Here is a 16,187-nt window from a genome sequence, read left to right on the forward strand (position 1 = left end):
CCACTCTGTATGGCATCACAGGGGAGGCACCCAAATGTTCCCCTGTTTGTGACAGCACAGCAGTGGCAACCCCAGTGTTCCCTTCTATGACACCACAGCAGCAGCCGCCCCAACTTTCTCCTCTCTGTGACACCACAGGGGTGGCAGTCCTGGTCTCTGTGACACCACAGTGGTTTGTGCCCAAACGTTCCACTCTCTGTGACACTGCAGCTGTGGCAGCAGCACTGGAACAGAAGCAGCAGCCATGAAACAGCAGAGGAGCAGGGGAGGAGCAGAGATGGAGCTCTGGATCAGCGGGAGATGAGCAGTGCTGGAGCAGTGCTGGACAAGCAGAGGAACTGTGCTGGAACATCCTGAGAGCAGCACTGGAGCAGCTTTTGAGCAGCAGTGGAGTAACCATGGAAAAGGTGGAACAGTGGTGGAACCGGAACCACAGACATGAACAGTGGTGGCACACTGGTGGCACATTGGTTACACATAGGTGGCACATTGCTGGCACGTTGCTGGCACATTGGTTACATATATGTGGCACACTGGTGGTGCACTGGTGGCACATTGGTGGTACATTGGTGGCACATTGGTGGCACAGGCCCCACGGCCGTGGAGCGGCACAGGAGATGCCGATGCTGCGGGACACAGAGCAGCTCCGAGCGCTTTGTCCTGCAGGGACTGGCTCTGCACACCAGAGCGATCCCAGCAGGCTGACCCAGAGCGGGGACAGAAGCAGGAATTGCTGCTGGGCTCTGGAAGGCACGGATGGAGAACATTGAATGGTGACCTGGATGTTTGATCCTGCTCATTGCAGCGCTTTTGGGGTGCCAGGACCATTCCAGTCCATCTGAATTCATGAACTCAGGAGATACTCAGGACAAAAGCAATCAAACTGCCTTCTTTACTGCAGGGAAGCACAGCTTGGGAGAAGTTTCATAATTTCTGATATAGGAACCAAACTGGGTCAATTACTTGCCTATGGTTTGTTCTAGTCCTGGAACAATTCCCAAAGTGCTGGGATTTGGCGTTAAAAATGAGCAATGTGCCTCATCACCAGGATATTGCACACATGGAGTAAAGAGCTATTTGTGGTCATTACGATCCAGAAAACAAATGGATATCTTTCCCTGATTTCACTCTTCCTTCCTCCCTCTCTGGGATGAGGCCTCCAAGACTCCCTGCACGCCTACTTTCCAGAATCTGCTCCTCTGGAGTTGGGATGGGACAAATGAGCAGTGGAAAGAGGGAGGAAAATAGACCATTCAAACTGCAAACTCTGTTCTTTTAGTTTCTGCATTTCCTGTGTTTACAAACTGTCATGTGTTCAACTCTCAGACCAACTCCCACATTTCTCACTTCTGCCCTGGCAGAAAACCTTCCTTTGGCCCTATTTAGGAACTGACCCTCAGAAACACCTCAGTGCAGATGCTTTGTGGTTGGTTTTGCTAAGAGATTACAAGAAAATCAGCGGAAGGGGAGAGATGAGGGAGAGGGCAGAAACAATTCCTTTCTTTTCTCTTCCAGGCGGAAAGTCTCCTGTGCAGGTTGTGCTGCAGCCAGAGACTTCCCAGGCCAAGGGCTGAGGGAAGCGATTCAGCTGAGGCAGCTGAGACATCTCCTCCCTGCTTTGCAGCCCTGGGGCTGGCAGGGGACACAGCTGCCCCCGTGCACCCCACACAGCCCCTGGAATGGGGGATTCTTCCTGCCTCTGCCAGAAGCTCCTTCTCCATCCCTGGCCTGGCTGCTCCTGCTCTGAGCTCCCTGCCATGCTCATTGCTGGGCTGGGGAGCAGGAGAGAGGAGCTCAGCGCCAACCTGGGAGGTGCCAGCAGGGTCAGAGATGTGTGGAGGTGACAGTGACAGAGTGACGGGATGTGCAGATGGACACAGGGAGAAGAGAACACCTCTGGGGGAAACCTCTTGAAAATCTGGGAGATTTTTGTTTGTAAAATACATATAGATATGGATACACAGACACACGGTGTGACTTTGCCGAAAGGGTTTATTGATTATTGATTATTGAAGGGAAATGGCCCAGGGCTCCCAGGGGATCAGAGGGTTCCTCCAGGGATGATCATCTCTTCATGCCACCAGAGGGGATCGGGACACGGGTGTCCCCACAGCTTCCAATCCTGAAAGACAAACGCCAGAACGTGACTCTGGAGCACACTGGGCCATGGATGGGCTTTGTCTCCACCCCTATCCCTGCAGGCACGGCTCACCTAGGCATCCAGAGAGGCAGCCAGGCGCTTCACACGCAGATCCAGCAGCTTTCCAGGCAGAGGGGGCTGGGGACAAAGGCAGCGTTAGAGACACACTGGGGGCACTGGGCTGGACTGGGAGGCAGGGGAGAGCAGGGGGGCCTTGGGGAAGGGGCTGCAGGAGCAATGGGGTGCAGGAGCTGCTGTGCTCCTGCCCAGAAGCACTGGGCTCCTGGCCAAGAGGCACAGCTGGGGCAGGGACTGCGTCCTGGCTCATCCAGGGGGTCCTGGGGTGACAGGGATGGGAATGCAGCAGGGGCCAGGGGCAAAGGCTTCCCTGGCGAGGAGCCGTGGGGCAGGGCATTGTCTGTGCTGTCAGTAGGGGTGCACTGGGCTGTGCTGGGACAGACTGGGATGGCCTGGGCTGTGGTGGCCATGCAAGGGGAGGGTCTGACACTGGCAGAACTCGTGGTACCCACCAGAGGTGTCTCCAGGTCCACGACGTTGTCTAAATCCAACTGCAGAGAGACCAGGAGACCTGGCTGGTCACTGGGATGTCCCCAGTGCCAGCGAGGGATGGGGGGACTGAACTGCCATCCAATTCCCTGAGGGGATGCCCTCCAATGCCAGCAGCCCACTCACCTCCCGGAGATCATCTTGGGTTCCTTCCAGGAGTGCCTGGAAAGGAGAACAAAGGCTTGGTCTGGACTGGCCCTTGTGGGGCTCTGGGGGGACACGGGTGCAGGGAGCAGGGCCCAGGCAGAGGGATGGGAATTCAGGGCCTCCAGGGAAATCTGCTGGAGGTGGGGGAGACCCAAAGATACTGATCTGGGGTCAACTGAGGGCCCAGGAGACAGGGCTGGGGGCATGGAAGGAGCAGGGTGTGAGGTACAGGGGAGGAGAAAGGAATTGAGGTGTGGGGACATGGGAGTGCAAGAGAGGGGCTTGGTGGGGACAGAAGAATGAGGACGGGTAGGGACAAAAGCAACAGGAGTGAGAGATGGTGTGGGAGTGGGGAGGGAGTCAGGGAATTGTACAGGGGGACCTTCCTGCATTGGAGAGGAAGAAATGCAAAGGACTGAGGGGAAACACGGAAGGAAAGGCCTCAGGAATGGTCAGAGGCACAGAGAGGTCCAAAAGGGTGGGATGGGAGGGCAGAAAGGGCAGGATGTGGGGACAGCGTTTGGCTGGTGCCTCACCTTGGCCTGTGCCGGGGGGCACAGCAGGATGGAGAAGAGCAGGGCCACGCTGAGCACAGCCACCTTCATCTTCCTCTGGCTCTGGGCAGCACTGCCTGAGGCTGCAGCAGGTGAGGAGCACCTTTATCCCTGCTGGGACTCCTCCCTGCACCCTCCCTGCCAGCCCCCAGGCCAAAGCCCGGCTTGGCACAGCCTCCAGCCCTGGCCACAAGACCAGCCCTGGCACAGAGTCCACCCCACCTGTGTCACAGATCCAGCCCCCTTGCCCGGCATCCCTCCAGCTTCCTGCACAGGGCAGCTGCCCCTGGAAGGGCCCAGGCACCTGGGGGACCAAGGGGGGCAGGCAGGGAGCCAAAGGCATCTGAGGACCCTGTGGGGACAACCCCCAGTCCAACACAATCCATCCTCCAACACCCCCCGTGCCAGATCCCTCATCTCCTGCTGCCCCTCTCCTCCCAGAGCTTTCCCTGTGGGACAGCCCAGAGCTGAGCCTGGCCCCAAACCCAACATGTGGGAGAACAAGGGGAACAAGGGACATGTGATCAGGTGGGTGATTGGCATCTCCAGTCACTGCAGACACTGGGAGCACTGGGCAATGCTGATCACCTGCAGACAAGGCTGAGGGTTGGGGAATGGCTCAGGCGTGACAATTCCCACATGCACACAACCTGATATCCCATTCCCTGCAGATGCCAATCCCATCCAGTCTCCATGCCCAGAGCACTGTCCAGAGGGGAATGTGCCCTGCCCTGACCCTCATCCTGTCACACCTGCAGCCACTGAGCCCTCCCAGAGCACCTGGGGCATGGCCCTGGCTCTGGGCCCAGGCCAGCACTGGCCCTGAGCAGGATGTGCCCATCCCAGGGACATGGGGAAGGGGGCACCTGTCCCCAGGCAGCCACTCGCAGCTAATTGGGGTAACAGAGGTGCCCTGTGAGGAGGAGGGGTGTTGGTCCCTTATCAGCATCTCTGACAAGCCCTGTTTACCCAGGCCCTGAGGCACCAGGAAGACATTCAGACATCTTGGGCTTCCAAGAAAAAAAATCCATGGTGAAGTTGATCCTGAGAGCTGTCCATGGCTTCATTTTTTGTTTGACATTCCAGGGCATTAGTGAAGGGTTCTGCACCTCTCTTTCCCCAGGGACAATGTGGATTCATCCGAGATGTCTTTGTGGGCCAGCTGGGAAAACATTTCAGGCCACTGCCTTAACTGTTTGCTCTGGAACTCACCCAAAGAGGCACAGTGCTCACGGGGGAAAGATTTTCCTTGGGAGTTTTGCTGCTTTGTGCCCTTGGAGCAGACCCCAGAGTGTCCCCGTGGGTGATTCTTGACCAGGTGTGCAAGTGCTGTGACATCATTGCTGTGCTGAGGTCACCTGGGAGAGGAATTGTGGAAGTTTCTGCAGGGTCCTAAATAGTGAATGAATGGATGAATGAGATTCCCTCTGTCCCTACCTACTATCCATAAAAACCACAGCCAAGGGAAGAGGCCTGGTGGAATCAGGGGGAAGCAGACTCTGTTGAGCCTGGTGCACACTGGGCAGTGTGGGATGACCCCCTGGTGGTGTCCCAGCTGTCAGTGAAATAGCACTTATCTGACTGACTGGGCACTTAAGAAACAACAGAAGTGATCAAGCTCAGGAGAGGAGGGGATCTGGTCGTACTTCTCTTCTCTGGGAGTTTCCCTCTGAGGGGGGAGATACCACGAGAATTGGGATGAGGTAAAGGACAGGGCTGAGCGCAGCTGCTCCCTCTCTCTGGGCTTTGGAGGAGGACAGTGGGAGCTGCTGCTTGGGAAAAGGAATTCGCTGCCACCGCCATAACCCAGCCCGGAGCTGCTTCTTCTGCTGTGGGGTGAGCCTCTGCATGCTAGAGCAGCCACCAGATTGGGACCTTATTAACACCTACCTCACTGTTATATTTGCCCAATTATCCCACCATAAAAGAAACTTAATGAAATTAAATGTAGCAGCAATTTTAATGAAGTAGCTTAAAAGTATATAAAATTGAATACGCTCAAAGTATTGACAATATAATTTGGTTTGATAAGGAATAATTTTGTTTCTGATAGTAGTGCATAAGCAAAATTCACCATGCAGGATATGGAGGGCAGGGTCCTTGAACCCTTGCTACCTCACGTACAAATTTCCAAGCCCAAAATTCCCCTTTTTATAATGTATGTCATTGCCATCTCCTCCTATTTTCGATTCGTCACGCTTGTATCTTCACCCTCATCATTGCCTTTACCATGCATGCTCCAGTATTTTTAGGTGCTCGCACCACTCTTTTGGGGGTCATCTTTGATGAAGAGCTCTCCTCTTCCTCAATGTCCTTTGATTCACCTTTTGGATTACACTTCCGCACCAAGCTGGTATAGCGTAAGCCAAAGCTAATATAATATAAGCCAATATTATGTTCTAGCATCAAAGCAATAAATCTCATCTAATTAGCATTTTCCTGGGTCCCAATCCAAATTTTTCGTTCTTTCTGTTAATTTTAGTAATCGTTATCTCTTGCTTTTTCCTGTTCTGAACATCTGCAGGAGAAGGCAGGGGGAGGAGCCCCCTCTCTCCCTTTCTTTCTTGGCATTACATTTTTAACTGTTTTACTATTTCCAAATATTATTGTAACAATATTGTTGATACTGTTTCAGTTTTATCAGCATGAATCACACTTATTTAGCACATCAATAAAGAGGGACCTATCACCATTTTCTCAGGTGTCCAGGATCCTGAGCCCACCTCTCCCTGCCCTGCTGGGAGCTGGGTCGCTGCTGCCCCACCCCGCACCGCTTCTCCAGCACTGCTCTGGGTTTCTCTACGCTGTAGCCCCGCACCCCCTGCCCTGCCAGCACATCCTGCAGCTCCAGCTACTGCCACAGGATTCTGATATCTCATCCACCCCGGGATCTATGCTCATTCCTGCCTGTCCAGCTCGGTGCTACCCAGAGTCGTGCTGGGGCACTGGGATCGCCTGCTGTGGAAGGGGCTCACAGCTGGTCTGTGAGTCAGAAAGAGTTAGCTGAAGAAGAGAAGCTGACAAGGGTCGCCTTTGCCCCTGAAAGGAGTTCTACCAAGGCTGTTGGTGTGGAAACAGAGGAGCAGAAGAGATAAACAAGGGTCCTGCAGTTGGATTTTGGCAGAAAGCAGTAGTGGAGATCGCCTTGCACCAATGAGCATGATGTTGATTTACTGTGGCCAATGAATAGGGGAAAAACTTTGTGAGAGTAAATAAAAAGACAGCATGCTGCTAAAACAAAAGAGAGAAGCCTTCTTAAAGACATGGTGCTCTTCTGTGCATTATGACCGTCTCAACAGCAACAGCTGCCCCTGTGGGTTCCTGAAGCAAAGCCTCTCCTCCATCCCTTCCCGTCTCGGCCCAGCCGCCATCACCACGCGCTGCCCGAGCCCGCGCCACAGCGCCCCCTGCAGCCGCGGGGGAATCATCGCACCTGCCCCGCCCACCGGGAGCAGCAGCGCCCCTGCTGGCTGTGCCCGGAACTGCACCCGAGGGAGAGCGCCTGTGGCCGAGCAGGCTGGGACTGCGCTCCTGCTCCTGTCTGCTGCTGATGCTGTAGCTGTTGTTGGTTGCTTTATCATACACACCAGTAAAGAACTGCTATTCCTCTTCTCATATCTTTTGCCTAGGAGCCCCTTAATTTCAAAATTACAATAATTCAGAAGGAAGGGGTTTACGTTTTCCATTGACAGGAGGCTCCTACCTTCCTAAGCAGACACCTGTCTTTCAAACCAAGACACACATTAAATAGAGCCCCTCTCAGGGAGCACACAGAGTTTCTAAAAAGCTCCAGTACTCCAGAATCCAGGACAGCAACCCCTCTCCCACATTCCAGGGAGTACATGCACACTGGCACACAGTGTTTCCCATTCAGGCAAAAATAATGTTTCCAAGGCTGTGAAAATAATAAAAAACCCCAACTAAGAACACATTAGAGAGGGGCCCTTGCAGGGAGCACATAGTTTTTTCTGATGAGCTCCAGAATAGCTCAGCCAAGCTGCAGCTCCTCAAGGCCGAGGCCTAAGCAGCATTTCTCAGATCACGGTGGGGCTGAAAAAGGGGAGGCAAGGGCAATGCAGCACCACAAGGCAGGAGATCCCACCTGATCACAGGCCCTCCATGCTGACATCCCCTGGCATCCCAAGGCTCTCCATCCTCCAAAGGCTTCTGAGCCCATGGGCACTCCCAGGGACAGCAGAGGGGTGACACACCACAGCTCTCCGTGTTTCAAAGGAAACAATTCTGTGTCAGCACATTTCAACAGCAAAACAACACATGGTGCCCCTTATCAATCCACACTCAGAGCTTTGTAAACAGGACATGTCTGAGTGCCTTCACCACATTCCAAGGCAAAGCAGCTGGCCCAAAGCATCCTGCTCCAGCCTCCCAGGGCTCTCCAGACTGCTGAAGAGCAGGCAGGGCAAAGGGATTCCATCCTCACATCCTCAGTGGTTACAGGTTTCCAAAGATTCCTGAGCTCACCTGCACTCACAGCGCTTCCATGGGAACATCCCAGAGCTCTCTGGGGATGATGAAGGCCCGCTGTGTTCAGAGGCACTCACAGCCATTCAGGGGGTACATCCGAGGTGACTTCAGTGAGCTCTGGCACTGCTGTGTCACAGCCACTCACTGGGGTTCCCTGAGAACAGCCCAGCCCTCCCTGTGCTCCTAAAGAACACCGAGAGCACAAACAGCCCCAGGGGCTCTCTGGGGACATCCCAGGAGTGTCCCTTTGGAACCCACACCGAGCTCACAGCCTGTGACAGGGTCTCTGTGGTGACACCCCCCGTATCTCCAGGCTGCAAAGGAGCCGGGAGGTCACAGGCCCTGACAGGGCTCGGAGGGGACATTCCAGGGGTCTCCAGGCTGCTGAAGAGCTAGGATGGCACAGGGCACCGGCAGCAGGCGGCTGGGGCTGGACACTCGAGGGCTCCTCTGCCCTGCAGATGTACCAGCCCTGTGAAAAACACGCCCACTCTCCTGTGAAAATGTAAAGAGTTTAATAAAGGACAGTAGGAGATAAGGGCTATAGAGTAAATGCTATTAGGCCAGGCGCCTCTTGGCACTCAGCCAAGAGCACACTGCTATTTTCAGGGTACCTCTGAAATACTTTTTCCCTTTGTGGTGGGTTCTGTGCTGGCTAATCCCTAATACACTTACTTTTTGCTGCGAGATAGGATTAGGAGAAAGGTAAAGCAGGCTTAAAACTTTAAAAGGATAGAAAGAAAATTTTATTAAAAGTAATTAAAATGAAAAAAAATGTTGTAAGACTCAAAATAAAGTTTTAAGAACACTCTCTCGACAACCTTTTCTTTCTTACTGACAATGTAAAGAAAGTAAACCTAAGATTTTTAGTTAGTTTACTACTTTTAAAATAGTCTTTTTTTAGTTTACCTAGGAAGAGAAGTGTTACTTGTTAAGGTTATGAAGACTTCTTTACAAGAGAGAAAAACAGTTTTCTTGCGGTTCTTAATTTTGTCATGAGTAACAGCTGCCTGGGGAACCCTGCTATTGTGAAGTTTTTCTTATTTTTAGTAGATTTTTTACAGTTTGTTGATGTGCAATGTCGACTTATTGTTTTAAAAATGAGCTGTTTAAAGGCAAAAGTTTTCACCATCTATTTCTAAAATAGCTTTCATTTCTGGGAATTCTTTTCTTGGACTACTCTTCTTTCTTCTCATATGTTGAATATGCAACATCAGCCTGTTGCATATCCATAGACCCTTATGCATAGTAAACTTTTCCCCCAATCTAGTTTACATATTCCAAGAATTGTTCAGCATATCTCCTCTATTTTTTATTATCCTTTACAGAAGTTGCCATTTTAATTTCAAAATGAACTTTGGCCTCCCTGATTTTTTTCGTATATGCTCTAGAAGCCCTCTTAAATACTTCTTGAGAGACCTGATCCTCCTTCCAAAGATGATTCGTCCTCTTTTTATTCTTAAGGTCCTTCAAAACCTCCCTCCCCCTCTAGGCTGGGTGATTGCCTCGTCGCCTCATCTTTCAGCACACAGGGAAGGTCTGTTCCTGTGCCCCCAAGATCTCTGTTTTGAAACACATCCACTTTTCTTGAACCCCCTTGCATTTAAGGGCTGCTTCCCAAGGAACTCTTTGAATAAGCCTCCTAAATAGGCCAAAGTCTGCTCTCCGAAAGTCTAGTATAAAAGTCTTATTAATGTTCCTCCTGACTTCACCAAATATTGAGAATTTTATAATCTCGTGATCACTCTGCCCCATGGAGCCTCCAACCACCACATCTCCCACCAGCCCATCTCTATTTGCAAACAACAGATCTAACACAGTCCCTCCCCTGGTGGGCCCACCCACTAGCTGTGACAAAAGGTTGTCCTCCACACACTCTAAAAATTTCCTGGACTGCCTTTTTTATTCTGCATTAAGTTCCCAGCAGATATCTGGCAAATTGAAACCACCTACAAGAACAAAGGCTGATTACACAGAAACATTCTCTAGCTGCTTATAGAATGAGTTGTCCACCACTTCTTCCAGCTGGGTGGACAATAACACACTCCCAGTAGGATGTCAGCCTTGTTGGCCTTCCCCCTAATTCTCACCCACAGGCATTCAACTTCATCATTACTTTCAACATCAATAGCATCAAAGCCCTCCCTAATATAAAGGGCCACCCCTTCACCTCTGCTCCCTTTCCTGTCTCTTCTGAAGAGTTTCTGGCTATCTCATGCAGTGCTCCAGCCATGTGAGTCATCCCACCACATTTCCCTGATGGCAATTACACCACAGCTCTGCTGTTGGACCATGGCCTCCAGCTCTTCCTGTTTGTTACCCATGCTGCATGCACTGGTATCCATGCACCTCAGCTGGGCTGCATCTGATTTCACCCCTAACTCAGGCTTACCACCCTTGGGCCTGCTTCCAGTCAGCCCAGCTGCATCCCCTTCCCTCTTCAATCCTAGTTTAAAGCCCTCTCAACAAGTCCTGCCTGTTCATGAGCTAAAAACCTTCTGCCCTTAACAGAGAGATGGAGCCCATCTGGTTCCAGCAGGCCAGGTACAGTAAAAGTTGCCCCATAATCAAAGAATTCAAAATTCTGCAGGTAACACCAAGCCTTGAGCCACTTGTTAATAATTTGAGCACTTCTATTCCTTTCACTGTTCTTCTTAGCCACCAAAGGGACTGAGGAAAAGACTACCTGTGTCCCTGTCCTATCAACCACTTGTCCCATCAACCACTTGTCCCTGTGCCCTGAGGTCCCTTTCAATTTTCCTGACACTCCTCTTCTTAATCTCATCACTTCCAGCCTGGAGTTTCAACAGTGGATAATAATCAGAGGACTGAATGAGCCCAGGAATTCCCTCAGGAATATCCTGCACCTGGGCCCCAGGGAGGCAGCAGACCTCTCTGTGGGGTGGGTCCCCTTGACATGGGGCCCTCTGTTCCCCTCAGAAGGGAATCACCCACCACCATTACCCTTCTCTCCCTTTTGATGTTAGAGGTGGCAATCCATGTTACAGATTAATCATAATTGGGAGGCTCTCTGGGCAGATAATTTTCTTCTAAATCATTTGGCTGACTCTCTAGATCCAGGGGCTCATACCTATTCTGAAGTGGCCCCTGGCTATGGGAGAGGGGTCGGGAGGAATTTTCATCATAACCTCACCATGCAGGGACCATTTCCACTCCCCTTCATCTACCAGGTGTCCTTCTCTTGCCTGACAGTTTGCAGCATAGGAGTCCTGTGACTCTTGCTGGGCCTCGCGTAGGGATGGAAGGGCTGAACTCCACCAATCTATTTCCCTTTCACTTTCCCTGATACTCCTTAGTCTTTAAATTTCCTCCCTAAGCTCGGCCACCAGTGAAAGGACATAATTCACCTGTTCACACCGCAGGCAGCTTTTCTCCTCACTGCCCCCTGAAACCACTGCTAAGCTCAAACACTCTGCACAGGACTGGGTCAGGACAGACACATCCTTTTTGGAGGGCTCCATCTAGTTACATGCACTTGTACTAACTACAGTTTTTGATTGTGTAAAAATCATTACTACCAGAAACCCCAAAACCAAGCAACCAACAGAAACACTGCAAACAACACACAGTAAACCTTCCTAGCAAGAAAACCTGCAACCCTGCCTGCTTGCCCTGCCTGTGCAAACTGCCTCGTGAATTGCCACTCAGAGACATGCCACGGCCCTGTTTGCCCACTCCTGTTTGCCGCAAACCCTAGAGGCCTCTTTTAATCCGCCCGCTAACCAAGGAGGGAGGAAGCTGCACCCCATCCCTGCGTAACTCACAGGCTCTTGATGGCTTCCCTCTTTTCCTGGGCGTGCCACTGGAGGAGGTCCAGGCCCAGATGGTCCCATGGAAGGAAAGGTCCCTCAGCCCAGGGACGCTCAGCATGGGCTGCCCCATCCTCCTCGGGGACCCGCCACTGGTCACAGCAGCCCCTGCCTGGCTCCTGCCTGCCCACACCGTGGCCATCCCCAGCTGCCCCTGGGCACGCAGCTCAGCCTGTGCTGATCCTGGCTGGGCTTTGCTGCTGCTACCACCCGGACACTGGGGTGGCAGCTCCATCTCTTTAGTGCAAGAGAAGAGCTGGGCCAAGCCCTGCCCACCTTCAGTAGGGGCCAGAGAGCAGGGCCAGTGCCTTCAGGGGGAGAGGACCTTGTCTGGCTGGAGACAGCATCTGCACAGCAACAAGCTGTTACTGTTAAAGCAGCTGGCACAGGGACATCGGGCATGGGCATGGAGATGTGCGATGCGATTAGAGGTCCAGTTCTCCCTTAGGTGTTTGGCAGGATATATGAAGGGAGAAATATACAACTGTGAAAGAGGCCATGGCAAGTGACACAGTGAACAGCGGCTCTGCTATACCTGTCATGCACTGCTTGTGCCCATCCTGCAAGCAGAAAATCATTGGGATTCATCAAAGTGGAATCAGGGCATGTGTTCCTGTCTTGCTTTGAACCTCTACAAGATCTGTGGGGAGCATGAGCCCGTGCTGTGCTGCACTGCTGAGCTGGCAGCACGGTGGATATGGGCAGGACGTCCTCTGTTTCCCCCAGTGCTGGGGCCTGCAGGCACCTTGCCACCCCTTGGCACAGGCTGTGCCACCCAACAAAGCCCAGCAGGCCGGGAGGAGAGCCCGGGGGCAGCACAGCTGCTTGGGCAGTGGCTGCTGCCAGGGACATGGGCCAAAGCCATCCCTGAGCAGCCACTGCCACCCCTGGCCCTCCCTGCCCCGTGACAGCTCCCCCAGCCCCAGGGGACAGGCTCAGGTCCACTAAGGACACACTGGAGCCTTGATCTTACCCTCTGTCCTGTCCTCACCATTGGCACCCCATGCAGTTACTGCCGGGTTTCAGGATGTGTCCCCCATGGAAGGACCCCAGCAGGACTGCTCAGAACCCCAGTGCCCTGAGCCTGTTTGGGATAATTCCCATGAGCAATGCCAGTCTTGTCCAGCCTGTGTAAGACTAAACATTAAGAATTAAAAGCAATTTTACTTTTTATTGCCAAAGTGTCAGAGGATTCTAGGTTTCCCTGACTGTAAAACTACTTGGACAAATACAGAACTGTTGGAGGAAAGGGGAACAAATATCTGGTGTCCGTATTCTATGAAAAACTCTCCTCAATGCTACAAAGGAAAAACATATCTAAATGTTTCAAAATGAAAGACAAAGATAAGATGAGAGTGCTCTTGGTCTGATGAGCCCCATGCCCAGCTGCTGCCTGCCCATGCCTGGCTGTGCCCAGAAGAGCAGCTCCGCCAGTGCTGGTGGTAGCACACAGACACCTGAGCTGAAGCTGGACTCAAGCCTGTGATAGATGAGTAATGTGACAGTTGACTCTCACAATTAAAGGATAAATATCATGTATACATGTTAAGAGAAGAATTATACACTTACAGATATGTTTTACCCCCTCTTGTGTTTTTATCATGGGGTTACCCGAGTTTGGGACATTTAAGAGGGTCACCTTGCTACGAGAGCAGCACCTGACCTCCAAGCGAGATGTACGGAAGTAAACTCCACCACTGGACATCAAAGAAGGAGTTGATGGACAGAACTTTAAGAAGGGCAAAAGAGTTAAAAGGTGAAACCTCCATTGTGTGGATGAGCACGTGGTGGGAAAATCCTCTATACCTGGAGCCATAACATTTTCCCAATTCAGTCTCTTGTTATACTTTTAATAAAGGTTTTAATAAACATTTAAAATTTTTACAAGTAAATATAACTTTTTCAACAATCCATTCCTAGGCTAGAGGGCTGCACCTCCTGTCCTGGATGGAGAGCAAGGTCAGTCCCTTTGGAGAGGGAGGTGGGTGGTGGTGGCGGCATATTTCCAGCTATAAGCTGGTAATGCACTTGTGGAAGGGACAACAGACACTGGCACGGAGATGCAGCATGACAGGCCCAGTTCTCCATGACTGAGGCCTTTGGCCGGTCTGGTGAAGTTCCAGAGGTGCTCCTGTGGAGAGAGGAGGTGGCTGAGGCCCCAGCTGCCAGTGGCACACAGGGACCCTCCTGCACAGCAGGGCCCAGAGCTGGCAAGGCTCCCCAGCACGGCTGGAGCTGCTGGCACAGGCCAACAGGGGACGGCTTTGGGCAGGGTCCCTGGACAGGAGCGGGCCCCAGAGTGCCTCTGCCTCTCAAGGGCAATCTCAGCCCTGCTCTTTTTCCTCCCCACCTCCCTCTGCCTCTGCCCCGTGCCCCTGGGGCTGCTCTTGGCCAGGCAGCCTCAGTGGGAACCAGCACTGGCTGCAGCCCCAGCGGGCCCCCAGGACAAGGCCCAGCAATTAAGAGGCCAATGGAAGCACTGGGCAGCAGCAGAACCCTCAGCAGAGTTATTTGGAGAACCATGGACTGGACACAGCTCCACTACGACCTCGCTGGGAATGCTTCCTGTCTACATTAGATTTTCAAAAGAAGCTCTTTCAGGGAAAGATGTCCACTCACCGTTTCTTCTTCCAGTAACACCAGATTCTGACACAGCACAATATGAGAATAAGGTCCAAACAAAGCAGGCCTGCCAGTAACCCTGTCCAGCAGCCTGTTCCCATACAGAAGCCCCTTCCGAGGCCCTTCTGGGCATCGGGAACACGTGTTGTGGTGCCGGCTGCATCTGTGGGAGCAATGGGGAGCATGAGCCCATGCTGTGCTGCACTGCTGAGCTGGCAGCACGGTGGATACGGGCAGGACGTTCTCTGTTTCCCCCAGAGCTGGGGCCTGCAGGCACCTTGCCGCCCCTGGGCACAGGCTGTGCCACCCAACAAAGCCCAGCAGGCCAGGAGGACGGGAGGAGAGCCCGGGGGCAGCGCAGCTGCTTGGGCAGTGGCTGCTGCCAGGGACACGGGCCAAAGCCATCCCTGAGCAGCCACTGCCACCCCTGGCCCTCCCTGCCCCGTGACAGCTCCCCCAGCCCCAGGGGACAGGCTCAGGCCCTGTCAGGAACCAGCGCAGCCCCTGTTCAGTCGGGAGCCAGGGCTGCCTCTGGCCCTGGGCTGGTGGCAGGGCTCCCGCTCGGGGCTGCTCCTGTGCCTTGGGCCTCTGGGCACTCAGGGCCAGCTCCGCAGCAGCTGCAGCGGGAGGGACGTTGCTGCACCAGTCCCGTTTCCCCGGGGCTCTGAACCAGCTCCAGAGGCCTGGAAGCCGAGGCGCCTCCAGCTTTGGCTGCTGCAGGGCCAGGGAAGAGCTGCTGCCACACAGCCCCACCCAGGGCTGAGCCCGGCAAAGCAATTACCTGCTGTGCCCGTGCCCGTGTCTGGCATCACTTTCCTTCCAGCAACAGGGGCTGTCCATGGGGAAATGCTTCCTCCAGGATGTGCCTCCTTCTGCACAGATTTTTGGTCCATCACTTCTGACAGGAAAAAGGACAGCTGGATTAGATGGAAGAGTTCCTGATTTGGGTGGTGGCATCTCCAGATGTCACGCTTATCCAACATGGGGATAGGTTTCAGAAAATATCATGGCTTTTGGAGCAGGTCCAGGGCTCTCACTTTCCAAACAGCTGCCATTGCCTGAGCCGCAGGAGCAGGGAGGGGATCGTGCAGGGTGAGGGCACACATGTGCATGGTTCTGTGCTGGCACCTGCAGCAATGCCCTCCTGGCCCAGCTTTGGGCTCTGAGCTGGCAGCTCTCCCAGAGGAAAAGGCCATGACCTACCCTCAGCATCTCCCAGAGGCTCCGTCCTGGACATGGCTTGGGAAGCTGCACCACCTTCACCAGCAGGTTCAGCTGCAAAGAAACGCAGGACAGAAGAGCTCCTGTGGCACTGCAGGAGATCCTCAGGCTGCCCACAAGGCTCAGCCCCGGGGCACAGCCCTGGGCCCGGCCCCTTCCCTCTCTGCTCTTCTCCCTGGCTGCACAGAGCACACGGAAGGACACACTGGCATTACACACAGGAGGAAGATGGACAGCTAAATTCTCCTTCCTCGCACTGACAGTGATCCTGTGGGATCACTCAGGGCTCCAGAAGGGAGCAGGGCATAATTTTCCGTATTCCATCAACCTTCAGATGATCTTAAGTGAAAGGGCAAATATATGAGCTCTTGCCATTTGGTCACTGTGTATTCTCTCAGGAAAAGTACATTGAGCACTTGCCTCCAGGATTTCCCATGAGTTTCAAGCCATAATCCAACAGGTTTCCCAGATAATCCATGTCTTGATCCCAATCTAGAAGTTAGCAAAGATCAGAACCATGTCCATGATGTGCTGGGATCCCCTTCTGCCTCAGGGAACTGGTCACTGCATGTAGGTTGGGTAAGGCTATGGGAGCCAGATGTGAATGGACAAGGCCAAAGC

The 16,187-nt window shown here is 53.0% G+C and overlaps 1 long non-coding RNA gene across 1 annotated transcript; it reads right to left on the reverse strand.

Moving 5' to 3' along the window:
* Positions 1 to 13,196: 13,196 nt before the first annotated feature.
* On the reverse strand, positions 13,197 to 15,651 carry LOC135287440 (uncharacterized). Its single transcript, XR_010351120.1, has 4 exons — positions 15,549 to 15,651; positions 15,127 to 15,243; positions 14,343 to 14,508; positions 13,197 to 13,854 (listed from the first exon to the last, which is right to left on the reverse strand). It is a non-coding gene; the product is annotated as an uncharacterized LOC135287440 (long non-coding RNA).
* Between the last annotated feature and the right edge of the window lie 536 nt (positions 15,652 to 16,187).

Source organism: Passer domesticus, chromosome 29 (assembly GCF_036417665.1).
Source record: "Passer domesticus isolate bPasDom1 chromosome 29, bPasDom1.hap1, whole genome shotgun sequence".
NCBI classification, from domain to species: Eukaryota; Metazoa; Chordata; class Aves; order Passeriformes; family Passeridae; genus Passer; species Passer domesticus.